Source organism: Thalassophryne amazonica, chromosome 9 (genome assembly GCF_902500255.1).
Source record: "Thalassophryne amazonica chromosome 9, fThaAma1.1, whole genome shotgun sequence".
Taxonomy (NCBI): Eukaryota; Metazoa; Chordata; class Actinopteri; order Batrachoidiformes; family Batrachoididae; genus Thalassophryne; species Thalassophryne amazonica.
Window position 1 is genome coordinate 54620512 of NC_047111.1, and position 27762 is coordinate 54648273.

General features: G+C 40.8%; 1 long non-coding RNA gene across 1 annotated transcript; it reads left to right on the forward strand.

Annotated features, from left to right (window-relative positions):
* The first annotated feature begins 4142 nt into the window (after positions 1 to 4142).
* On the forward strand, positions 4143 to 26498 carry LOC117516537. Its single transcript, XR_004562456.1, has 3 exons — positions 4143 to 4153; positions 6506 to 6511; positions 26437 to 26498. It is a non-coding gene; the product is annotated as an uncharacterized LOC117516537 (long non-coding RNA).
* Positions 26499 to 27762: the final 1264 nt, after the last annotated feature.

Sequence of the window (27762 nt, forward strand, 5' to 3'; positions counted from 1 at the left end):
GAAAACCTCCACATTTCAGGCTCTATTGATCCAGGAGGTTGTGAGAGAACAGAGAAGTTTCAGAAGAACTCGGTTTCAGCATTTTATCCGGATATTCCACTGTTAAAGGAGATTTTTTTAATGAAAGACGTGCGGACAGATTGCAGCGTTGGCTCGCAGCCGCCGCGGCGCTCCGCCACAGGAAAAACACCTCTGTTGGAAGCCTTAAGGACAAGTTGGAACATGTCCAGCTGTTAAACAATTTCTCATATACTCACTCCACTGAAAGCCATCAAAAGTCGCCTGGATTTTACAAATGGTTATCAACACGGAGGTATTTTTCCTGTGCCGCCGCACCGCGTCGGCTGCGTCCTGACGCACGGACCCGTCCGCACGTCTTTCATAAAAAAAAAAATCTCCTTTAACAGTGGAATATCCGGATAAAATGCTGAAACCGACTTCTTCTGAAACTTCTCTGTTCTCTCACGACGTCCTGGATCAATAGAGCCTGAAATGTGGAGGTTTTCAGCTTGAAACAGGCTGACGACGGCGCCTGGGACCGCTGCGCGACGTCTCGCACCGTGGGAAGTCCTTAAAGCGACAGTATCACCTCAAAATCTCTCATCAGCCGTTAAAATTTTCACTGAAAACCAGCTTAATTTTTCGAACCGTGTCCACTTCGATGTGTCTCACAGGTTTAGAAAAAATTTTGATCAAACAAAGCGCCAGTCTCTCAGCAACTTCTCAGACAAAGGAATTCCGACGAGGGGCTGGATGACTCCTCCCACAAGGAGTGCTCACAGGCGAATGACGTCACCGACAGGCGTGGAAAAACTCACGCATGCGCACGAGGGTTCAAGCATGTCTGACGTAAAAACATGAATGAAATCCATATAGTTTTTGAAAAAAATAAAAAGGACCTATACTTTATTGACAGCCCTCGTATATATATATATATATATATATATATATATATATATATATATATATATATATATATATATATATATATATATATATATACACATACATATATATATTCAGGCCATTTTTTTTTTCCCCAAAATAGTTTATTCATGTTTGAGAGGTCGCTGTCACATTTTTGAGGTGCAAATATGCAGATATGACTCAAGAAAATTTCATATTTAGTTATAACTTTGTGGAACAGCCTCCGTCATCATCAGCTCCAAATGTTACCACTTCAAAGGAATACTGTGATTATTTTATGGTGTTTGATTTTTATTGATTGATAATTTTATTATGATGTTTGATGATGTTTACTGTGCCATGTATCAGTTTTATACGGTTATAATTATGGGTTTTACTATGATGCTTTTTTAAATGATGAATGTGTACTTTTATTGTATTTTTATATACGTTTTATGAATAATTAATGATGATTGACCGTGATTTTCCTCCACAGTTGCTGACAGTCTGCATGCTCTTAATCAATAATATTAGCAAGTTTTGTCCTGAATACAATTTAAAATGAACAAGAACTTCATTCAAGCTACACTTTGAACATACTTCGAGGGGATAACTTGTTGAAGCCATGGCAGAAAATGCAAGAAAACACACAGAAAGTGTCCTTTAGAAGTGCATCTGGTGTTATTGCTGGCAGACGACCGGAAGTCAATTACCCCAACTCTCGCAGCTGAATGGCTGAAATCTCGGGGTCGCAAGCTCACAAACAGAACTAAGTGGAACGAGATCTTGAGTTGGCATTCCAGTCTCTCTACTTCTATGGTTGTACTGAGTCATTCTTACTCTCCAACCACAATTATTACATCAATTATTGCCATTACAGGTGGAAAAAGACAGCCTCATCACATCTTAACTCTGGGCAATGTTAGTGAAGTGTTGGACTATGTTAGAATATGTTAGTACTTTGTTATTTAATTGTTAGCTGGAGTTATTGTGAACTGTTCATTATGGCTGATTAATGGCTGCTTTGTTCTCTGTCTGAAGTCAAGATGCTGTTGATCAAGCAGACCACCAGGACTGGAGCACTGGGCTTCACAGGTCCTTTAGTCCATCCATCAGTCATGCATGGGATCTGATGATTTCCTTCCATGACTTGGGAGGGTGGGATCTACTGCGAAATGTGGAAATCTGTACTGTACTGAGGACTTCTGGAAGACTCTAAATGATGAATTCTGCAGAATGTTCCAACGAGATTCCAACTTGAAAACTGTGTCGCCAAATATATTCCATTTACTGAGACTTTGCTCTGTATCATTTTGATGTTTTCTGAGGCATTGGTTGGTGTGACCACTGGACTCTGTCTTTGCACATTTGACAATTCTTTCTTGTGAAAGAACCTATTGCTATTTTGTTATTGTTAGTAAAAGCAGCCAAAGCAGATGGTCACCCGATTGTGCCTAGTCAGCTTGAGGTTTCTTCCTGTAACAAGTCTGAGCCAGAGGAGAGCCGTGTGTAGCCAGACATCTGGCTCTCTCTGTCTCTTCCTCCTCCTTTCTGTGCAACTCCATGGCACAGAGCCCAACTAAGTGTGCAATCAGAAAGTTCTTCTGATGTGAATGTTGAGGAGCAATCTGGTGCGATGTGAACTGTTCAACAGCTGACAGTAGGATGAATAAGGGGGGTGTGTAGAGACAATTCGCAAAATTCACAACATACCCGACAGATTTGTGACGGAACGTAACAATGCGCTGTTACACACAACAGCGTGGGAGATTATTATTGACCGTGCGTAATGGTTTGTGATAATTCACCAACGATACGTGCCATTAATCGTAATGCACGGTAACAGGTTGCACCAGTTCCTGAGGACTCCTGATGCCTCTGTCCCAAATCATCACATTTGTGATCAACGGCCAAGAATATACACTTCATGGCATTCGTGACTTGTCATTATGTGTAAACACACCATAAGAGACACTTCAACACATCACCAGGAGTAACCTGGACCAAGCAAGATATGATGGGATCCCTCCCCAACATAACAGAAGGTAAACAATTTTATATATTGTATGTTTTTGCAGTTTGAACAACTGGAGCCTAGGTTTCTTGCATTCTTGTAACAACATATTTCTCTGCACCAATTGAACATAAAGCTGCATCTGCTAAAGCAACAGGAAACAACTGTATACACAATCTCTTTCATCACAGCCGATGAACCTTGCAACACTTTCAGAGCTGACATGGGTTTCTTAGTGGCTTCCCTCACTAGTCTTCCCTGCTCAACTGAAGTGTTTTAACAAACCACAACTGCTCTGCATTTCACTAAATGAGCAGTATACTCCAGCCCCTCAGACACACACCTCTGAGAGATGTGGTTCTAGAAAATGGATGGATGGATAATGCCAAATGACTGGGTCATAATAAAACATTATGTATTTTTTGTTTTGTTTCCATTTCTATGGTATGCTAGAGATTTGTGTTCATACTTTGATTACAGACTGCAGTTTGTTTCTCTTATTGCAAAAAATGCTTTAACTATTGATTTAAAGTTTACATCATACAACAATAAAAATATTTTCACACTTAAGTGAGCGCAGACTTTTTCCTTCAGCCTTTGAAAATGACAAGGACAAATAAAGACAATGAACCTTCCACGTTTGGGGAACATGAGAGCAGTAAGAAGCAGTCTGCTGTATAAACTCATGTTTAAGAAGCAAACTTTGCCTTTGTTATCATAGTATGTTTTATGGGGTGGTGGCCATGTGGTTAATGCGCTTGGTTTCAGTTCGGAAGGTTCTGGGTTCAAATCCCACCCCTGCCACATTTCTCCATGTAATGTGGAGTTGCATCAGGAAGGGCATCCAGCGTAAAACCTGTGCCAAATCAACATGCAGATCCACCTTGGATTTGCTGTGGTGACCCCGAGTGCAAACAAGGGAGCAGCCGAAGGGACTTTTTACTCTCTGTTGCCTTTTCTGCCATGTCAAGGCTGGAGACACACTCTGAGCGCAGGTGGCGTTGTGAGACCTACTCTCCTCTTTATCATAAGTCACATCTGTATTCTGCTTTTCCTTCCTACCTAATGTAACTGTGGTTTAGGTGAAATATTTCATTGCATTATCCATGAAAAATCATGTTTCTTATTTATTTATTTTTATATTGCACTATAAATCAGACTATAATTTGGGCAAAGTTTGTCTTTTTTGTCCTCCTCCTCGCCCAGATGTGGCTGATTTCCTTGTGGATGTAGGTTGACCCCTGAATTGCTGTTAAAGTGTCTGTTTTGGCAAAAGTCAAGGTCATTGGGGGTTAAAGGTCAAAAATTTAAATTTGTTTTCCCCATTCTGATGTTCACCCAACATGACAAACTGTGGCCCTGACCAGAATAAATTTGTCAAAGATCAACCATTAATGCTGATGAATTATACCTTAAGTGTAGTTTTTGCTGGTCGACTGGTTCTGTTTTCTTTTTCCCTCTGAGATGCGGCTGGATCCACGTGCTGGATTGAATGATTTCTGTGGCGGATGCAGGACAGACTTCGCTGTAGGAACAGATCAACATGTGGATCGATGATTACTGGGTCAAACGTCAAAATTTATATTTTTCAAATCCCCATTAAAGAACAAATTACCAAAGGTCAAGGTCAAAGGATTTGGGTTCAACCTGATCTGGCTCAAACGTGGTCCACACTTTGGTGGATTTTATACGTAATATCCCTAGCAAAGTCAGGCAGACTTCATTCATTTGGGTGAAGTCGAAGTTCATTGAAGTCAGATGTCAAATTGTTTACAGTCTTCATGCTCACAGGTGCTATTACCTCACCTGCCCAATTTGCCAAAGCTCCATAAATATTTTACTCCAGATGAGAGATTTCAAATCATGAATTCTTTAACAGGCTAATCTTGTTAAATCCAGTCATTAACAAAGGTTGGGACTCAGCTTGTTGTGGGCAATGATGATGTCACAGATTTCTTTGCCTGTTTCGCTGGTCTTCTGATTTGCATCTCATTGTCAGTAAGTAATTAAGTGTACTTATATAGCACCTTTGAAGTACAGAATCACAAATGAATTCACAAATTTAAAATAAATAAAACACATCAGTAAGTAAAATGAATACAAGCAAGCCTATATAGATGGGTCTTGAGCCTTATTTTAAAAGTTTCAACAGTACTGTATGTTCTACTATCCTGCTTGTGAAAATAATGACTCATATATAGTTGTTCATTTGCAACATTTTTATTATTCTGATGTTCTGTCTGTTCTGTCAAATAGGTGTTATGGCTTCTCTTTTTAAATATTGTGTGTAGCCTTTTTGGATGTGTTCTTGTCGGCTTAGCAACCCAAATCCTCTTCCCACAGCAATGATTACAAATTAGTTGGAGAGGAAGACAGAAAACGTTTATAATGTCTTTAAAATGATCATATTAAATAAGAGTGGAAACTACACATTGAAACATATTTTGAGGCATTCACCAGATGTGCATTTGTCTTTGGTGCTCTTTGCTTAAATGTTTGCAGCTTATCAGTAACAGAGGATTAGGGGAGGTGATGGTGTCATGATTTTGGCCTGATCAGGGCGTTGAGCCCATTTTCTCCCCCTTTCTGTTGTTCTGTTTCTGCCCCAGCTTTGATTTATTAGTTGTTTATTTTCAACTTGATTTATTCTGTTACGTTTTACATTGTTACTTTTGATACTTTATTAGTTGTTTATTTTCATCTTGCTATTCTCTGCTATGTTTTACAATGTTTCTTTTGATTCTTTAGCCATAGTTCCATTCTAGTTTTGTTCAGCTGGTTTGTGTTTTTGTTTATCACTTGTTTGTTTTGCTCTTACTTATGTTATGCTGTAATGTCGAGTTCTGTTTGCTGTTATCACGTAGCCAATGTTTTTCTTATAGTTTAACCACCTTGTTTTCTTAGTCAGTTCCTGTTTAGTTTAGCTTTAGTATTTATTTTTCATTTATTCTCTGATTAGTTTTCAGGTTCATGCCCGATCCATTGTACATTTACTCTGTCCTCAGTTTCTGTTTTGCTCTGTTCAGTTTCCTCACGTCCATCTGATTATGTTCACTCCACATCCTGCACCTGCCATCATGTCTTCGTCCCTCACTTATATCTGATTATGTTCACTTTACTGCACCTGCCTTGTGTCTTTGTCTCTCACTTTGTTTCTGTCTGCCTTGTGTTTTCATTCACTCACTCTTGTCACCCGTTCACACATCTTTGTGTCTTACCTTACTCCACCTTGTGTTGTCCCTCCTCACCTTCTTGCACAATGTATTATCTTTAGTCACTAGCCACACCCCCTTTCTAGATTGTTCCTCACCTGCACCTTGTTAACTCTTGTCCTATTTAACCACCTCTCAACCATCACTTCCCTGCCAGTTTGTCATCATTCATACACATCCTAGCTCTTGTTTCCTGTCCTGTTTTGCCTTGCTGTGTTTTTTAAAATCTGCTCTGTGTTTTTGATACTCGTGCCACAAACCCCCATTTGATTATGACTGCGTACAGTAGTGTTCAGAATAATAGTAGTGCTATGTGACTAAAAAGATTAATCCAGGTTTTGAGTATATTTCTTATTGTTACATGGGAAACAAGGTACCAGTAGATTCAGTAGATTCTCACAAATCCAACAAGACCAAGCATTCATGATATGCACACTCTTAAGGCTATGAAATTAGGCTATTAGTAAAAAAAAGTAGAAAAGGGGGTGTTCACAATAATAGTAGTGTGGCATTCAGTCAGTGAGTTCGTCAATTTTGTGGAACAAACAGGTGTGAATCAGGTGTCCCCTATGTAAGGATGAAGCCAGCACCTGTTGAACATGCTTTTCTCTTTGAAAGCCTGAGGAAAATGGGACGTTCAAGACATTGTTCAGAAGAACAGCGTAGTTTGATTAAAAAGTTGATTGGAGAGGGGAAAACTTATACGCAGGTGCAAAAAATTATTGGCTGTTCATCTACAATGATCTCCAATGCTTTAAAATGGATAAAAAAAAAACAGAGACGCGTGGAAAAAAATGGAAAACAACCATCAAAATGGATAGAAGAATAACCAGAATAGCAAAAGCTCACCCACTGATCAGCTCCAGGACGATCAAAGACAGTCTGGAGTTACCTGTAAGTGCTGTGACAGTTAGAAGACGCCTGTGTGAAGCTAATTTATTTGCAAGAATCCCCTGCAAAGTCCCTCTGTTAAATAAAAGACATGTGCAGAAGAGGTTACAATTTGCCAAACAACACATCAACTGGCCTAAAGAGAAATGGAGGAATATTTTGTGGACTGATGAGAGTAAAACTGTTCTTTTTGGGTCCAAGGGCCGCAGACAGTTTGTGAGATGACCCCCAAACTCTGAATTCAAGCCACAGTTCACAGTGAAGACAGTGAAGCATGGTGGTGCAAGCATCATGATATGGGCATGTTTCTCCTACTATGGTGTTGGGCTTATATATCGCATACCAGGTATCATGGATCAGTTTGGATATGTCAAAATTCCTGAAGAGGTCGTATTGCCTTATGCTGAAGAGGACATGCCCTTGAAATGGCTGTTTCAACAAGACAATGACCCCAAGCACACTAGTAAACGAGCAAAATCTTGGTTCCAAACCAACAAAATTAATGCCTCGCATATGTGAAGAAATCATGAAAAACTGTGGTTATACAACTAAATACTAGTTTAGTGATTCACAGGATTGCTAAAAAAGCTGTTTGAACATAATAGTTTTGAGTTTGTAGCAGATGCTACTATTATTCTGAACACCCCTTTTTCTACTTTTTTACTAATAGCCCAATTTCATAGCCTTAAGAATGTGCATATCATGAATGCTTGGTCTTGTTGGATCTGTGAGAATCTACTGATTCTACTGGTACCTTGTTTCCCATGTAACAATAATAAATATACTCAAAACCTGGATTAATCTTTTTAGTCACATAGCACTACTATTATTCTGAACACTATTGTATTTGCCTATCCCTGTTTGTACCTTTGCTCCGCTGACTGACAACCTGTGTACCAAAATTGAGTCTGAATTAAAGATGACAACTTCTGTTACACCTAAGCCTGGTCTGGGAGTCTGCATTGAGGGTCCACCCTCTTTGGGTGCCTGGCACCCGCCCGGCTTGACAGATGGTCTAGTGGTTAAGTGCTGGGCTTGAGACCAGAGGATCCTCGATTCAAATCTTAGCCTGACTGGAAAATCACTAAGGGCCCTTGGGCAAGGTCCTTAATCCCCTAGTTGCTCCCGGTGTGTAGTGAGCGCATTGCGTGGTGGCACCCTCGCATCAGGGTGAATGTGAGGCATTATTGTGAAGCGCTTTGAGTGTCTGATGCATATGGAAAAGCGCTATATAAATGCAGTCCATTTATGGTTAGATATTATATGTTAAAATAATATTAGCACCATGTGTGTTTAGAAGAAAGCAAAATCTTATCAATTCCTACCCCTGTCCCAGAACTGATTTTGTGCAGATGCCTGAGAGTCTGGGGACTTTCTATACTGTATATAGGAATGGGAGTCCAAACATTTGACTGGTCGTGTGTGTAACTGATGATATCAGTGTGGTGGTGGTCACTGTGTGTGTGTTATACACTCAAAAAATGGCTCTTTGGATGAACTCAATTTAATTATGTGCAGGATTTCCATCTAATAAATATACACTCAACAAAAATATAAACACAACACTTTTGGTTTTGCTCCCATTTTGTATGAGATGAACTCAAAGATCTAAAACTTTTTCCACATACACAATATCACCATTTCCCTCAAATATTGTTCACAAACCAGTCTAAATCTGTGATAGTGAGCACTTCTCCTTTGCTGAGATAATCCATCCCACCTCACAGGTGTGCCATATCAAGATGCTGATTAGACACCATGATTAGTGCACAGGTGTGCCTTAGACTGTCCACAATAAAAGGCCACTCTGAAAGGTGCAGTTTTGTTTTATTGGGGGGGATACCAGTCAGTATCTGGTGTGACCACCATTTGCCTCATGCAGTGCTACACATCTTCGCATAGAGTTGATCAGGTTGTCAATTGTGGCCTGTGGAATGTTGGTCCACTCCTCTTCAATGGCTGTGCGAAGTTGCTGGATATTGGCAGGAACTGGTACACGCTGTCGTATACGCCGGTCCAGAGCATCCCAAACATGCTCAATGGGTGACATGTCCGGTGAGTATGCCGGCCATGCAAGAACTGGGACATTTTCAGCTTCCAAGAATTGTGTACAGATCCTTGCAACATGGGGCCGTGCATTATCCTGCTGCAACATGAGGTGATGTTCTTGGATGTATGGCACAACAATGGGCCTCAGGATCTCGTCACGGTATCTCTGTGCATTCAAAATGCCATCAATAAAATGCACCTGTGTTCTTCGTCCATAACAGACGCCTGCCCATACCATAACCCCACCGCCACCATGGGCCACTTGATCCACAACATTGACATCAGAAAACCGCTCACCCACACGACGCCACACACGCTGTCTGCCATCTGCCCTGGACAGTGTGAACCGGGATTCATCCGTGAAGAGAACACCTCTCCAATGTGCCAAACGCCAGCGAATGTGAGCATTTGCCCACTCAAGTCAGTTACGATGACGAACTGGAGTCAGGTCGAGACCCCGATGAGGACGACGAGCATGCAGATGAGCTTCCCTGAGACGGTTTCTGACAGTTTGTGCAGAAATTCTTTGGTTATGCAAACCGATTGTTTCAGCAGCTGTCCGGATGGCTGGTCTCAGACGATCTTGGAGGTGAACATGCTGGATGTGGAGGTCCTGGGCTGGTGTGGTTACACGTGGTCTGCGGTTGTGAGGCTGGTTGGATGTACTGCCAAATTCTCTGAAACGCCTTTGGAGACGGCTTATGGTAGAGAAATGAACATTCAATACACGAGCAACAGCTCTGGTTGACATTCCTGCTGTCAGCATGCCAATTGCGCGCTCCCTCAAATCTTGCGACATCTGTGGCATTGTGCTGTGTGATAAAACTGCACCTTTCAGAGTGGCCTTTTATTGTGGACAGTCTAAGGCACACCTGTGCACTAATCATGGTGTCTAATCAGCATCTTGATATGACACACCTGTGAGGTGGGATGGATTATCTCAACAAAGGAGAAGTGCTCACTATCTCAGATTTAGACTGGTTTGTGAACAATATTTGAGGGAAATGGTGATATTGTGTATGTGGAAAAAGTTTTAGATCTTTGAGTTCATCTCATACAAAATGGGAGCAAAACCAAAAGTGTTGCATTTATATTTTTGTTGAGTGTATGTATCCTCAGCTCAAATAAAACATGCAAGATGCAAGATAATGTAATTTAATTGAGTTGGGACTACATATATTTATTAGATGGAATCCAATCCAGTGAGTCAGTTTTTTGAGTGTATCACACAACCAAATGACTCATTGGATGAACTCCATTCAATTATGGGCAGGATTTCCATATAATAAATATATGTAGTCCCAAGGAAATTAAATTCAATTATCCTGCATGGATGTGCTTATTTGAGTTGGGGCTACATATATTTATTAGATGGAAATCCTGCACACAATTGAATTGAGTTCATCCAATGCATCAGTTTTTCAGTGTAGTTCTTATGTGTCTCAGTACTTCTACACACTCTATACTGTACTTTTCGTCCATGACAATGAGCTGTTGTGATTCACCTGCCTCTGACCAGTGCCGTGTTTGCTGTGTTCTGTGCTTTACTTATTCTCACTTCCTCTTCATTTCCTTTAATTTGCCATGCTGTGATTTATGGCCAAACTTTCTCAGGCATAGCCGGTGTGCCCTACTTAAGACGACACAAAGATATACCCAGAATTAAATAATTATTTGCAACAATTTATTGCTCCTTCACAAAAAAACTGCTCAATTGACTGAAACGCTGTTTGCTGGGTCCTCCTGAGGATGTAAAATATAAATTACATTTCACATATAGTTCACACTGCTTTTAACAATGTGTGGTAGAATTACTCAAAAATGCCCAGCCAGAATGTTTTTGTCAGACTACCCATAGATAAACCTTGTGTTATTGCAATACAAACCCGGCCAATTCTCAGCCTCACTGCAGAAAAATAAACCTTAAAGCATTTTTTGGAATGGCCAAACGTGATTGAATAAAGGCAACAATTTAAAAAAACAAAAACTGTTTTTTTTACTAAATTAATTTTGAGAATACAGAACTGAAGGTACACACACAGTTTTGCCAGGTGATACATTGAGATTATTAATGCCTTTTGGCAGGTTACTAAAAATATTTTAAACATTAAATTAAAGGGAAACTCTTGTAGTTTTCAACCTTGGGTCTATTTTCAGATATTTTTGAGTTCATCTTTATACTGGGGTACAAAAATTATTTTAATTGGTATAATACTGATTTAGAATACAAACAGCACCACAGACTAAATGGCCAGTGGCGGCGCCAGCAAATTTATGTTGGGGGGGCTGGGGTTAAAGTTGGAGGAGCTCCACAAAATGTCGTTGAAATGAACAATATATAGTAAATTGCTTTATAAGTACCAAGGTATATGTTTTAGTCACCTGTGCTCCTCTAAAATGTGGTATCAATGCACACACACATCACTTAGAATGATTGCCGAACAATGATATAGAGCTTCTGTATATTCTGTGTTAGTGCGTGGCTGTGGCTGACGTGCGTGATGAATTCGTGCGCAAAAAGTAGTTCCCAGATAATTGTGATATATTCCTGTGAGATAAGTATATCTCATCTAAATCAATTCTTAAATTCACCAGTAATAAAATTATAAAGATAAGTGAAGTTTTAAGAGTGGCCCTAATAAATATTTAGGAAACCTAAATTTTTGGAGTATGGAGTTAAATTTGTCTCATTAATACTTACAAATGCACATAGGGTGATTTACAAATATTCTTTGATATGTACACATGCTTTGTGATCCACAAACACAAATTTCTGATTTGTAACTTCTGTGTTTGTGAAGGGTGATTCAGCATTGGTGGATCATCGTAATAAGTCAGTGGACAGCAGCGGCACCGAAGGCAAAAGTAAGCAGCTAACTGTATATGTGGTCATCTTAAAATGTTTCTTTACATTTAATGAGATAAACACAAAAGCTTGTAGGAGGCACTGTGTGGATCTCCTCTTCACCCCCCCCCCCCCCCCCCCCCCCACACACACACAGGCAACATATACATTTGCTGTGCTTGTTACTATGGAGAATTTAGAAAATTAATTAAGCAGATATCAGCACTTTTTCGGCACATTCCACTGTTACAGGAGTTTTTTTCATGGAAAGAAAAGCAGAGGGATTCGCCACGGAGCCGTTCATTACGCGGCACAAAACCACCTCCATGTTGGTCTCACAGGACGGCTTTCAAATTGTGCATGAGCTGGACATGCCAGAACATGTCCTGTGAGGCTTCATCACGGCATTGCTTTGTGTCATGCGGCTCCACTGCGATGCGCGGAACTCCTCCGCACGTCTGTCTCAGTGTGCCGAAAAAGTGCTGATGTCCACGTCTTTTCACAATTCCTGTGCTAGTCAGACAACATACCGGATCAAGACAGCATCCAGTTTAGAAATGAACGGCACATTACACTGTTAGAGGAGTTTTTGTCATGGAAAGAGGAGCGGAGGAGCCGGATGGCACAAAGCAACGCCGTGATGAAGCCTCACAGAACATGTTCTGGCATGTCCAGCTCATGCACAATTTCTCGGTTAGTCACATGACTGAAAACCCACCGACAGCCATCTGAAATCCACCTGAAAGCCATCCTGTGAGACCAACATGGAGGTGGTTTTGTGCCGCGTAATGAACTGCTCCGTGGCGCGTCCCTCCGCTTTTCTTTCCATGAAAAAAACTCCTGTAACAGTGGAATGTGCCGAAAAAGTGCTGATGTCCACGCCTTCTGCCTTTTTGTGAAAGTCAGACGACGTCCCGGATCAACAAAGCCTTCATGTTGGAAATGATCTGGTTGTTTCAGCGGGGTGTGAGACTGTCGATCAGCGCTGGGAGTGCGGCGCGCTCTCAGCAGTTGTGGGCCGTCCTTAAAGCGGCAGTAACACTCCTTAATCTGTGTAACCCCCACAAAATCGTCCCTGAAAGCCATATTAATTTTCCGAACGGTGTCCACCTGGAGGTCTCTCACAGTTTCTGGAAAAAAATTGATGCAGCAAAGCTCCAAATCGTTCAGACATTTATTCGCAATAAAAAAAACAACGAGAGGGCGGACCAGTGCTCACACAAAGCCTGCTCACAGGCGAATGACGCAACCGACAGGCGTGAAAAAACTCACACATGCACACGAAGGTTCAAGCTTGGCTGATGCAATCACACGTGATTCAAATCCATATGGTTTTTGAAAAAAATAAAAAGGTCGGATACTTTTCTAACAGACCTCGAATAACACATATCTGTTAATTTTAAAATAATGCATTAATTCTGAAGATTTGAACATTAACACAAAGATGCCCAAAGGGATTATGGGTAAACTGAGCATTCGCTCATACTGATTGGTTGACTAATTCATTGTATGTAAAAACCAACACAAGTGAATCTAACGAATGTGTTGGTGTTTACAAATAAATGTGCTTTTGTAAAATATGTAATTTTTTCATTTGTTAAAAAAGGCATTTGCAAAACCGAAAGGTCTGTTAAGTTGTGATTCAGGTCGACACCGTGTGATATAACCAGGCACCAGTAGATGTTCTATACATTTTAGTCTTACACACCTCTCTGCAGCTTCTCTCCCCCTGCCATCCCCTCATTACCTCATCCCTGTAGAGACGGTGCCTGCTCCCAGACCACCAATAACCAGCAAAAATCTATTTAAGCATAAAAATTCAAAAAGAAAAAATAATATAGCACCTTCAACTGCACCACAGACTAGAACAGTTAAATGTGGTCTATTAAACATTAGGTCTCTCTCTTCTAAGTCCCTGTTAGTAAATGATATAATAATTGATCAACATATTGATTTATTCTGCCTTACAGAAACCTGGTTACAGCAGGATGAATATGTTAGTTTAAATGAGTCAACACCCCCGAGTCACACTAACTGCCAGAACGCTCGTAGCACGGGCCGAGGCGGAGGATTAGCAGCAATCTTCCATTCCAGCTTATTAATTAATCAAAAACCCAGACAGAGCTTTAATTCATTTGAAAGCTTGACTCTTAGTCTTGTCCATCCAAATTGGAAGTCCCAAAAACCAGTTTTATTTGTTATCTATCGTCCTCCTGGTTGTTACTGTGAGTTTCTCTGTGAATTTTCAGACCTTTTGTCTGACTTAGTGCTTAGCTCAGATAAGATAATTATAGTGGGTGATTTTAACATCCACACAGATGCTGAGAATGACAGCCTCAACACTGCATTTAATCTATTATTAGACTCAATTGGCTTTGCTCAAAATGTAAATGAGTCCACCCACCACATTAATCATATCTTAGATCTTGTTCTGATTTATGGTATGGAAATAGAAGACTTAACAGTATTCCCTGAAAACTCCCTTCTGTCTGATCATTTCTTAATAACATTTACATTTACTCTGATGGACTACCCAGCAGTGGGGAATAAGTTTCATTACACTAGAAGTCTTTCAGAAAGCGCTGTAACTAGGTTTAAGGATATGATTCCTTCTTTATGTTCTCTAACGCCATATACCAACACAGTGCAGAGTAGCTACCTAAACTCTGTAAGTGAGATAGAGTATCTTGTCAATAGTTTTACATCCTCATTGAAGACAACTTTGGATGCTGTAGCTCCTCTGAAAAAGAGAGCCTTAAATCAGAAGTGCCTGACTCCGTGGTATAACTCACAAACTCGCAGCTTAAAGCAGATAACCCGTAAGTTGGAGAGGAAATGGCGTCTCTAATAAATAGTGTTGTACTGAATTACTTTCCCTCCATATTAAATTATGTTACTAATAATGGAGCTGGATGTGGTCTCAGTCTGCTAATGTTACTGCTGACGGTATGCTCCCAGAATTTAGATATGTCTGTTACTCTGATACTTTGCTGCTGAGAAATGTTGCTCTGCGAGTTGTTTGTTCAGGCTGATTGATTTCTGCTAAGTCTCTTTGTTTGAGGTGTTGTCGACGAAGTCATCACTGATGACTGCAGTGGAGAAGAGCGTCCATCTAGCAATCGCCTGTCTGAACAGATGATGCCTGGACCAAAATCATTTAAATGAACTTTTGTACTCGTGATGAACTGCAGGTCATGATATCCAGTGAATTTTTAAATCAGATTTATTACTTCATTCATCTGTTATGCATGTTTCACTCAAACATGCATAACAGATCACTTGCAGAATCAGGTCGTCTGCAAGTGATTTAGCACCAGGTTCTCCACAAACATGAGTTGCGTGGGAGGAGAGGGGCGGCCGCATATCCGGCCGCGCCCCAGTCCAGTCACGAGCGGCTCTGCTCACCGGGGGCCAACCGAAAATCCACGGCACTTCGGTATCGCTTCGTCTAGGCAGGATTCTGACTTAGAGGTGTTCAGTCATAATCCCACAGATAGTAGCTTCGCACCATTGGCTCCTCAGCCAAGCAAATACACCAAATGACTGAATCTGCGGTTCCTCTCGTACTGAGCAGGATTACTATTGAAACAACACATCATCAGTAGGGTAAAAGCAGTGGGAAAGAGAGGAAATGGCGTCTCACTAATTTAGAAGATCTTCACTTAGCCTGGAAAAAGAGTCTGTTGCTCTACAAAAAAGCCCTCCGTAAAGCTAGGATATCTTACTACTCATCACTAATTGAAGAAAATAAGAACAACCCCAGGTTTCTTTTCAGCACTGTAGCCAGGCTGACAAAGAGTCAGAGCTCTATTGAGCTGAGTTGTTGTGAAAGTGTAATGACACGGACCCACAACAGGGGGCGCAAATGAACGGTCAATAGATGAGCCAAAAAGTAACAATTTAATGTTGTGAAGGTGCACAACGAATATACAGACAATCACAGAATCTGATAACAGTCAATCCACAAAGGTGACGTGTGGGCAGGCTCGAGGATAGAAGACGTCTGTCCTGAGAAGAGCCGGAACCACACGATTTCCGCCGCCACCGAACCTGGTGAATACTGGAGCCGCCAAGTCCCGAATTCCCAGGTGATCACCGTCCCCGACTGTCGGATCTGGTACTGCTAGCGAAGAGCAAAGACAGTCAAGTGTGGGTGTGTGTACACCCCGTAACAACAACGGTGGGAATGCCACCTCCACCTCTAACACACACTCGTGCAGCGTCTGTGTAATCACTTATCTGAATCTGCAGGCTGAGAAGGTTACCTCCATAGAAGTACGATATCTCGGCGATGAGGTGGAGATGACGTCTGGGTTTTATGGAGTGAGATAATGAAGCATGAATGAGTGACAGCTGTCAGGAAATAATGAGTGACAGCTGTCACTCCCGGCTGTGTCCGTGGCGGCAGCGCCCTCTCGTGCCTGAAGCCCGCACTTCAGACAGGGCGCCCTCTGGTGGTGGGCCAGCAGTACCTTCTCTTCTGGCGGCCCACACAACACGAGTATTCCTTTAACTTTAACTAGTAATGATTTCATGACTTTCTTTGCTAATAAAATTTTAACTGTTAGAGAAAAAATTACTCATAACCATCCCAAAGACGTATCATTATCTTTGGCTGCTTTCAGTGATGCCAGCATTTGGTTAGACTCTTTCTCTCCGATTGTTCTGTCTGAGTTATTTTCATTAGTTACTTCCTCCAAACCATCAACATGTCTATTAGACCCCATTCCTACCAGGCTGCTCAAGGAAGCCCTACCATTAATTAATGCTTCGATCTTAAATATGATCAATCTATCTTTATTAGTTGGCTATGTACCACAGGCTTTTAAGGTGGCAGTAATTAAACCATTACTTAAAAAGCCATCACTTGACCCAGCTATCTTAGCTAATTATAGCCCAATCTCCAACCTTCCTTTTCTCTCAAAAATTCTTGAAAGGGTAGTTGTAAAACAGCTAACTGATCATCTGCAGAGGAATGGTCTATTTGAAGAGTTTCAGTCAGGTTTTACAGAAACAGCATTAGTGAAGGTTAAAAATGATCTTCTTATGGCCTCAGACAGTGGACTCACCTCTGTGCTTGTTCTGTTAGACCTCAGTGCTGCTTTTGATACTGTTGACCATTCTTCTTCTTACTTATAAGGTTTTGAATAATCAGGTCCCATCTTATCTTAGGGACCTCATAGTACCATATCACCCCAATAGAGCGCTTCGCTCTCAGACTGCAGGCTTACTTGTAGTTTCTAGGGTTTGTAAGAGTAGGATGGGAGGCAGAGCCTTCAGCTTTCAGGCTCCTCTCCTGTGGAACCAGCTCCCAATTCAGATCAGGGAGACAGACACCCTCTCTACTTTTAAGATTAGGCTTAAAACTTTCCTTTTTGCTAACGCTTATAGTTATGGCTGGATCAGGTAACCCGGAACCATCCCTTAGTTATGCTGCTATAGACTTAGACTGCTGGGGGGTTTCCATGATGCACTGAGTGTTTCTTTCTCTTTTTGCTCTGTATGCACCACTCTGCATTTAATCATTAGTGATTGATCTCTGCTCCCCTCCACAGCATGTCTTTTTCCTGGTTCTCTCCCTCAGCCCCAACCAGTCCCAGCAGAAGACTGCCCCTCCCTGAGCCTGGTTCTGCTGGAGGTTTCTTCCTGTTAAAAGGGAGTTTTTCCTTCCCACTGTTGCCAAGTGCTTGCTCACAGGGGGTCGTTTTGACCATTGGGGTTTTTACGTAATTATTGTACGGCCTTGCCTTACAATATAAAGCGCCTTGGGGCAACTGTTTGTTGTGATTTGGCGCTATATAAATAAAACTGATTTGATTTGAATTGATTTGATTTTGACCCCGCAAACATTGGGAGAACATGTAAACTCCACACAGAAAGGCCACAGGTGGCAATCAATCCCATACACATACACGCATATATATATATATATATATATATATATATATATATATATATATATATATATATATATATATATATATATATATATATATATATTTATATATTTATTTATTTATTTTGGGAGTTGTGCTGCACTGACAACATGCAGCCTTGGGTGGATGACCATATTATTGTTGTGTTTGTGTTGTAAATCAATATTGTACTGATTAAAATAGTTTTGAACTCAAAAGAACAGGTGACCTCAAGGTTGAAATATGCCAGATTTCTCTTTTATTCTCTTACCCCATTGCCATTTTAATCAGTGAATGCAGTGCTTTATTTTCTGATCAAGAAATTCCAGCTCCTCATATTACTTGTTACATTTTTCCACCAAATTATACTGCTACTGTTAGACTGAATTTAGTCCCTGTTTAGTCAGCCTACAGGATTATTATTATTAATGGTATTAGGCAACTTCAATATGTTTACATTTTCACTTGATATAGTATTTTTGAAGTAAAAGATTATCGGCAATAATATAGTAATTTAATCTCTCAAAGATGCAGCTTTTCATATAATGTTTTTATTTGCCACATCTTACTGTATCTCTTTCTCTGGTGAGCACATGTCAGCTTGTGGCCAATTATTTGTTTGTTCTTTATTTATGCAGCTGTACAGATGTCATAAAGCCATAGCATCCACAAAGGATAACACACACATTTATTAAACTCATGAGCTGTCAGTGAACACATTTAAAGTTCAGTTTGTGCTTAAGGGGACACTACTCAAAGCGAAGTGAAACAAAGCTTTCTTTTCATATTTACTTTCATGCAGTAACATTTCAAACTGAAAGCTTTTATTGCTGACTGTACATCAAAGCTTAAAAAGTTGAACAAAGTGGTGTATCATGTATCAATCATGATGTTACGATTGTCACTTTTTGAGACCTTTCTTCTTCTGATAGATGTACCATACAGTCCCACACTGTGTGTACGTCTTAGTGATTAATGTAAAATGAAATAGAGGCATATTCAGAGACTTGGAAATATTAATGTATCCATTACTGACTGACTGTCTAAAGAAAACTGGCTGTAAAAGTGATTTCCTGCAAAGCCATAACTGTGTTGAGTGCACATTTTATGTTTATATTTTTTATTTCACTATATGAAGGGTACCATAAATGAGTATCAGTCTGTGTGGTCATTTGCCACTGTCCACTGCCTTTAAAAAAAGTGTACCAGACCCATTACACTCTTCTTGTAGATGGTGAGCCCATATGGAGGTGACACCATGCTGTTTTCAAAGTCAAAGTCAAAGTCAAAGTGTCTTTATTTGTCTCCCTAAGGAGAAATTTGCCTTGGACAGAGTCTGCTACACAACAACACATCCAATACATAGCACCCATACATTAAAAACAACACAGTAAGTCAAAGGATAAAATATAAATACACAACATTATTAACATCCTTGTGCAAATTCCGCAATTCATACCCTTAAGCTATCTTCCCTGAACTATCTGCAGATTTATGAGCTTCACTGATAATGGAATAAATGAATATTTATATCGATTATATTTACAAAGAGGAACCCTGTACCTCCTTCCTGAGTTAAGTAAAGTATATTCAGAGTGCAGAACATGAGACTCATCTGTTAAAATATTGTCAGCACATCTGAGAACTGCCTGTTCAAACAACTCTTGGGGAGTTACAGGTACCACCATACCCATGATTTTGCCAGCTATCTTAATCAGATTTAATATTTGAGTTTTTGATTTAACCGTTAAATTACAAAACCAGCTAGTAATACCATACCGTAACACGGACTCAATCGTTGCTCTGTAGAAAATCAGCATAATATTCCTACATACACCAAACAGTCGGAGTCGACGGAGAAAGTGCAAATGCTGGTGGATTCGGGCACAAACACTTGACACTTGCATGTGCCAGCTTAAGTTATTATCGATATAAACCCCCAGATATTTATATGAATCCACCTGTTCAATGTTACGTCCATGTATGGTGACCACACTACGGTCTCCAACAGCCCGAGGGTCCACCAACATCTCCACTGTTTTATTAACATTAATCTGCAATTGATGGACATCACACCAGTTCACAAACCTGTCCACTCCAGATTTGTGACAACTCGAATTAGTACTAGTGTTCAGCAGACTGAGTATTACAGTATCATCTGAAAATTTAATGACATACTGGTTTGGCTGAAAGCTGATACAGTCATTGGTATACAGTGTAAATAAAAAAGGTGAACTAACACAGCCCTGAGGGGCACCAGTGCTACTTAATGCAATATCAGAGCAGACAGAATTGGCCTTCACCTGCTGTGACCTGTTTGTCAAAAAAGAATGATACCACTTAATTAAAAAAGGGTTCACATTCAACTGAATCATTTTTTGAAGAAGGATATGTGACCGGATACAGTTAAAAGCAGAACTAAAATCAATAAAAACTAATTTGGCATATGCAGAGGAACTCTCAAGATGCTTTAAAACCAAGTTCATTATAGTTAAAATGGCATCACTCGTACTCCGCTTCCTTTTATACGCAAACTGATACTGATCCAAGTGTGGCTCCACCTCTACAGTAAGCTCCTGAATTAACAGTTTCTCCAATGCTTTCATTACATTAGAGGTTAGGGCCACTGGCCGAAAATCATTATTCACTTGGGGGCATGATTTCTTGGAAACTGGAATAATAACTGATCTCTTCCAAAGCTCAGGTACTGAATAAATATCAATAGAGAGCTGGAAGAGTTGATGCCAAGCTGGAGTGAGCTCCTCTGCAAATGTTTTTAAAAGAAAAGCAGACATATTGTCTGGCCCTGTAGCTTTATTAGTGTACATTGATTTAAAAACTTGAGTAACTGATTGTGAGTCAATTAAAATTCTGTCCTCATGCAAATTACACCTAATCTCTTTTAAAATTTCCCTGCACTCTTCCTGATTATCACTCTCAAAACGCAAATGAAAATCATTTAGCTCATTGGCTTTTGCAAATTCATTATTGTCAATTACAGGTTTCCTTTTTGTGTCCATGTTTGTCATGCCCCGAATAGAATCCCACAGTCTCTTATTATTCGCTCTGGAAAGGTCCCGTTCTGTGCGCTCCTTATGCTGCCGTCGAGCATCTCTCATCTTCTGGTTCAGGTCTTTTTGTGCGACCCTAACCCCTGCAAAGTCCCTTGATTTAAAAGCTGCTTTCTTCCTATTAATACATTCCCGTATTTCCCGTGTGACATACGATTTATTATTTGGGTATTTCTTAATAATCTTTTGGGGAATGATTGAGTCCACACAGAAAGAGATGTAACCAGTAATTGCCTCTGTGGCATTATTAATATCCGCGTTTTGGAAAAAAATGTCCCAATCTGTACACAAGAAACATCCTTTCAGCTCCTCTATCTTGTCAGCAGACCACAATTTAACAGAGTGGACCTCAGGTTTACTAGATTTAAATGCTGATCGATAGGTGGGGAGAAGCTGGACTACATTATGGTCCGAATTGCCAAGAGGGGGTCTGACTCTGGCTGTGTAGGCATCTCTTATGTTCCCATAGCACTTATCCAGAGTCTTACTGCTCCTGGTGCTACACTGAACATATTGGTAGAAGCCAGGCAGGGATTTATTTAAACTGCAGTGATTTAAATCAACAAGAACAATCATGGCAGCATCCGGTTTATTTTGAAGATGAGAATGGACACAATCTGAAATCTGACGAGCTGCCCTGGCGGCATTTCCACTTGGTGGAATATAAACTACACACACAAATATATTTGTGAATTCTCGAGGAAGGTAATAAGGTCGTAAGGTTACACACAGGAGCTCAAGATCGGAGTTACATACCCTGTCTCTGACAGCAAAGTTTGTACACCACCTGTCTTTAACATATAAACAAACTCCACCACCCCGTGTTTTACCAGAGTTTTTGTTCCTGTCCAGGCGGATGTGTGTAAATCCATCCACTTGAATGAAGCTGTCCGGTATATCATCGCTAAACCATGTTTCTGTAAAAGCCATTAATCCAGACTCACGGAACTCGTAACAAGCTCCAGTTTGTAAGCGCAACTCATCCAGTTTATTTTTAAGTGAGCGCGCATTGCAGAGCAGGATGGGCGGCAACGGTAGCTTGGTGGCTGCACGGATGCGTTGCCTCAGGCCGCCTCTCTTCCCCCGCTTTCTACGTCTCCTGCTTCGCCGACAATCCGGTCGGTATTGTCGTACCAACTCCCTCGGAACCTCGTCCAGCAGGCCCAACGATGGACGAGCTCCGTGGTCTTGTAAACCCAACAACTCCGTCCGGCTATACACTAGCCCCTCAGTGCTAACAGCCCCATCCACAGAGCAGTGGGCTATTTGGCTAAGTAGCAGTAGCCATGCTAGTGCTAACAGAACCATGCTCCCTCTCAGCCTCCACACACAGTCAAAAGCACAAAGCGCACATTTAGTCCACCGTTGACAAGCGGTAGAGAGAAAGAAAAGAACAAACATCAACAGCCTCCATACCAAACAAGCATTTTGTAGCAGAAACCCTCCTCCGTGTCGCCAGCAGAGCAGCGCCATTCCATGCAATGTTTTGTCAGGCTGAGCCCTTACAGAGTCCCACGGTTGTAGATCCTGCCACCCCTTGCTCGCCTGCGAGCTCCCCCTGCCCCGAGGCCTGGCTTCAGGAGGAAGCCTCAGGTTTCCCTACTTTGGGTGAGGTGACTCTGTCCTATATAGTGTAGATCATAAAGGGTGTATGGAATTGCCCTTTGTCTGTCTCCTCACCTGGGACCAATTTGTCAAGGGTAGCCCTTCCGGGAGCTAATGCTCCAGACACCACAGCTCCCAGGATCACACAAACTCCTTCACCAGGATAAGGTGGTGATCCAGGGAGCAACTAAACTGGACTGAGAATATTGCCAAGAGGTGGAGAGAACACTTTGAGGATCTCCTCAACCCTACTGACATGCCCTCCATTAAAGAGGCAGGGGTGGAAGACTCTGGTGGATCTGGTAGCATCATCCTAGCAGAAGTCACAGAAATAGTCAAAAAACACCTTGGTGGAATGTCATCAGGAGCATAGAAGATTAACCCTGAGTTGCTGAAGTCTCTGGATACAATAAAATATACAATATACATCTCGCTGCAGCAGGTGTTTGTTTCCGTGTGACAAACACAGTTATGAGTAGTTGTTGGTGCTCTTTTCTCTTCTGGGCAACAAGATTCTTATAAACAGATACGCAGAACACAGAACACTGTAAAAAAAAAGCATGCAAAATTGGACTAAATACTCCGTGAGACTCCGAGGCCACAACAGGTGAACGGCGTTATAGCGAGGGACCACTGTATTCTCTTTTCACATGTCAATAATTCTTGACATGTGGATATTTGCTCGCTCAATTAATAAGACACGCCTAATCTGTCAGATTTATTTATTTGTTAAATGTATTTCTGTATTTATTTTATTGTGACAACCGAATGGAGACGACAAAACCTGGTTGCATCACGGGCGAATTAAGGGAATGACGAAACTACAGTTGTTATGATCAATTTCATAGTCTAAACGATCACACCACATGAAGTTAAGCTCAGCGCTGCTCTGGCTCCAGGCTCGAAGTCTGGAGAAAAAGGCGAGCAGCGCTTTCTTTGCAGTAACGCTGTGACCACGGATCGTGCTCCATAACAATCCCGCAAAGGCGGGATTTGTATTGATTATTATGTAGTATAATCAGGAAAGCGTTATTTATGTAACATATGCATTGATTTGTATAATGGCACTGTTTATCATGTTGATCATCTTCATTTTTATGTGGATTCCAGCGCTGGTTCATTTTGGTGTATAATTTACGCCACCTCTCGACCTGGTGTATATTTTCAGCGCAGCGTATGCCAACGACCACATTGATAAATGCCAAGTGGCGCAGCCATTTTGGCGTACACCCCATATACGCTCAAATATCGCCGTACGCAACGTTGATACATGAGGCCCAGTGTGAGCAGTCAGATCGCATCATATAGAACTGTATAGAACATAAATCGTGTGTTCTGAACTTTTACACCGTGCGGTTTTGTCGTACAGTTTGAACTGGAGCCGAGTACAACGATTGAAAATATTGTACAGTGTCTGCCCAGCTTTAGGGCGAACACTGACATGAATGGTACTGGCCAGTAGATGGCAGTAGAGACCATGAAAATTTGCCAAAACAAAATTCCAGATAATCCGTATCTGCTACATTTAAGATGCGTGGAATTTAATAAACACAAACTGAATTTCAGACATCTTATATATATTACTCTGGAACAAACATCAAACAGTGTTTGACATTGAAAATAATGGAGGAGAAACCTGAGCTTCTTCTGGCATTTTTACATAAAACAAACACAATAACGTCTATAAACCCAGAGAATATATTCACAAGAGTTTTAGGCACAATAAACAAAGAGTTTAATGCTGTTGTCCGTGTGGAGTCTGATCAGAGCGTCTCAAATGCATTTCTTCTATCGTGAATGTACTGAGATACCCATAATGTGCATGGACACAGCATGTCCACACTAAAACCTTCAAAATTAGTGCATTACTTTGAAACTAAAACATATATCTGATATTTTCACTTTATAAAACTTCAGACATGACGCTAATTTAAATAACTTGTCCGAAATTAGTTTGGTTAAAATTTTAACCATAAGTTAAAACTGTATGCCTCTGGATGACTTGGGTGATATTGCCAGCATATCAGTATGGGGTCAAAAGAAATGAGTTTTTTTTCTTTTCTGTGACCAGTTCTCCTTTGCCTGCAGAGGATAAAGCAGTTTTTTTCTAGAACCAGCTCTCCTCTGTTTACAGAGGATAGAACTGTGCATCTACTATAAAACATTTAACAGGTAGGCACTCAACCGATTTTATATTTCATAAATGTTTGTAACTATTAAGCTTTGTTTACCACATCTGCAAAAATATGTTAGTGGTCTAAACATTATCGGACCAAAACGTATCGGAAGATAATTAGTCTGGTAATGTTTTTCAAAGTTATCTGAAAAGCTAATCCGATGATGAAAACATTATAGCGATTAGGAACTGTACCCACCACTGCTGATCTAGTTCTCTACAACAGCCTAGCTACTAAACAGTGACAGTTTGAAGCTGAACATGAAAAAATAACTTTTAATCAATGATTGTTTCATTCTTTGGCTATAAAAATTGCAGCCACTTTTGGGCTGATAAACACCAACACAACTAGAAAACAGTAGATGGAAAGAATTCAGCACTTCCATTGCTTTCCTGATGTTGCTGTCTGTACACTGCTACTGATTAGGAGTGTCTGCTGTTGCCTACATGGATTTGTGTGTTGTTCTGGCAAATGCTCACATTCTTTGAAGATCTTGTCAGAGGCAAACATATGATTACTGTGACATTTTCACACTGCAAACCTCTATTATATCAGTTTCCTGTAGAAATGCCATCAGAAAAAAAGAAGATATGTATTAGGGGGATTGAAAATGAGAAGGAAAATTGTAACTAAATTCATGTTTTTATGCAGCTTGTTACTCTGCATTGCTGCTTCACCGGTGCGCACACAGTTGTGTTCATACGTTTACATACACTGGCAGAATTTTTCAGAGAATATGAATGATAACACAAAAACTTTTTTTCACTCATGGTTCATGGTTGTGTAAAGCCATTTACTGTCAAACATCTATGTTTACTCTTTTACTCCAGGGGAAGTGATGGTCTAGTGGTTAAGGCGTTGGGCTTGAGGCCAGAAGATCCTCGGTTCAAATCCCAGCCTGACTGGAAAATCACTAAAGGCCCTTGGGCAAGGTCTTTAATCCCCTATTGCTCCCGGTGTGTAGTGAGTGCCTTGTATGGCAGCAGCCTCACATCGGGGTGAATGTGAGGCATTATTTCTAAAGCACTTTGAGCATGTGATGCAAATGCTGATGAAGATAATTAAGGACCTAAGAATGCCAATCAGCAGTGTTCAAACTCTAATCAAGAAGTGGAAAATGAGGGAAACCAAACCACAGTCAGGCAGACCAACAGAAATTTCAGCAACAACTGACAGGAAAGTTGTTTGGGATGCAAAAAAAAACAAAAAACAAAAAACAAAAAAACCCACAAAAGAGCCCTGAAATACAGAACTCTCTGAAACAAAGTGGCGTGGCTTTTTCGAGATGCACAATAAGGAGGCACTTGAAGAAAAATGGGCTGCATGGTCGAGATGCCACAGGAAAGCCTTTGTGATGCAGAAGAAAGCCTTTACTACACAAATGCCACAAAGAATTCCCGCTTACAATACGCCAAACAGCACAGAAAACAATGTTATTTGGAGTAATGAGAGCATAATTGAACTTTGTGCCTATAAACATACCATGAACATTATATGTACAGAGATGTGAACAAGGCCTATGATGAATGGTACACCATTCCTACTGTGAAACAGAGGTGGACTGCTGATGTTTTGGGGATGTGTGAGCTACAAAGGCACAGGAAATTTGATCAAAGTTTCCTGTGCTAGATGTAGTGAAGACGACTTTCTGAAGTTCAAATCAAGCATCAGGATTGCGAAGAAAGAGGATTTAAGTGACTTTAAACATGGCATGGTTGTTAGTGCCAGCCGACCTGGTCTGAGTCTTTCAGGAACTGTTGATCGACTGGGATTTGAATGGACAACCATCTCTAGGGTTTACAGAGAATGGTCCAAAAAAGAGAAGATATCCAGTGAGCTTCAGCTGGGCAGATGAAAATGCCTTGTTGGTGTCAGAAATCAGAGAATAGACAGACGAGTTGAATGGGCGACTGTGTGATGCTATTATGTCAATATGGGGCAACATCTCTGAAGACTGTTTCCAACACCTTTTTGAATCTATACCATGAAGAATTACGGCAGCTCTTAAGGCAAAATGAGGCCATCTTGGTACTAGGAAGGTATACCTAATAAAGTGGCAGCTGAGTGTATAATCTATGACAAATGGCATGTGGACTGTTATAATCTACCTGTGTTTTGTACTGTTAAGTCAACAGGTGTTAGTATATAGGTATATATAGATATAGTATAGTTATCTGAGATTTATTATTTCTGATTTATGAGGAAATATTTCTCTTTGTGGGCAGCACGGTGGCTTGGTGGTTAGCACTGTTGCCTCACAGCGAGAAGGTCATGGGTTCAATTCCCACCTGTGTCCTTTCTGTGTGGAGTTTGCATGTTCTCCCCGTGTTTGCGTGGGTTTCCTCCGGGTGCTTCAGTTTCCTCCTGTGTCCAGAGACATGCGGGTTAGGTGGATTGGAATCTTTAAATTGTCCATAAGTGTGTGAGTGGGTGTGAATGTGTTTGTTTGTCGGTTTGTATCCCTGTGACAGACTGGCGTCCTGTCCTGGGTGTACCCTACGTTGCGTTCTGTGACTGCTGGGATAGGCTCCAGCTCCCCGCGACCCTTACTTGGACTAAGCGGTTGAAGATGAGTGTGTGTGTGTGTGTATTTCTCTTTGTCCAAAACAACCATCAGCAACTAAAATATAACATCATGCTGTGTTCAAGCTTGAAATTTGCCAGGACTAGTCACACCTGCGTTGGCCATATGAGCCCTTCCTTGACAGACAAGAAGCACAGTGATTGTTGCTCATTCCTTTTTGGTGCATGCATGCATGTATAGGCACTTACTGTTTCACAAGGTGGTGACAGGACTTAGAGATGAATAATTGAAGCTCCTTTGCTTTTTGTAAACTATACCTGTCCTTTTTCTATGCTGCTCTGAAGCTGGGGGAAAGAATAGTGTCAGTTACAGTGATTGTATTTCTGTGATTCATCATTAAATGGCATTTTACTGCAGAGAAGGAGCAAGTACTGTGAATATGAAACTATACATTTGAGGCAAATGTAAAACAATAACCTCCATATTTAGGAATCTTTTTTAAATAATTTTTTAAAATAAAACTTTTTAAATAATACAATATTAAGACAAAAGA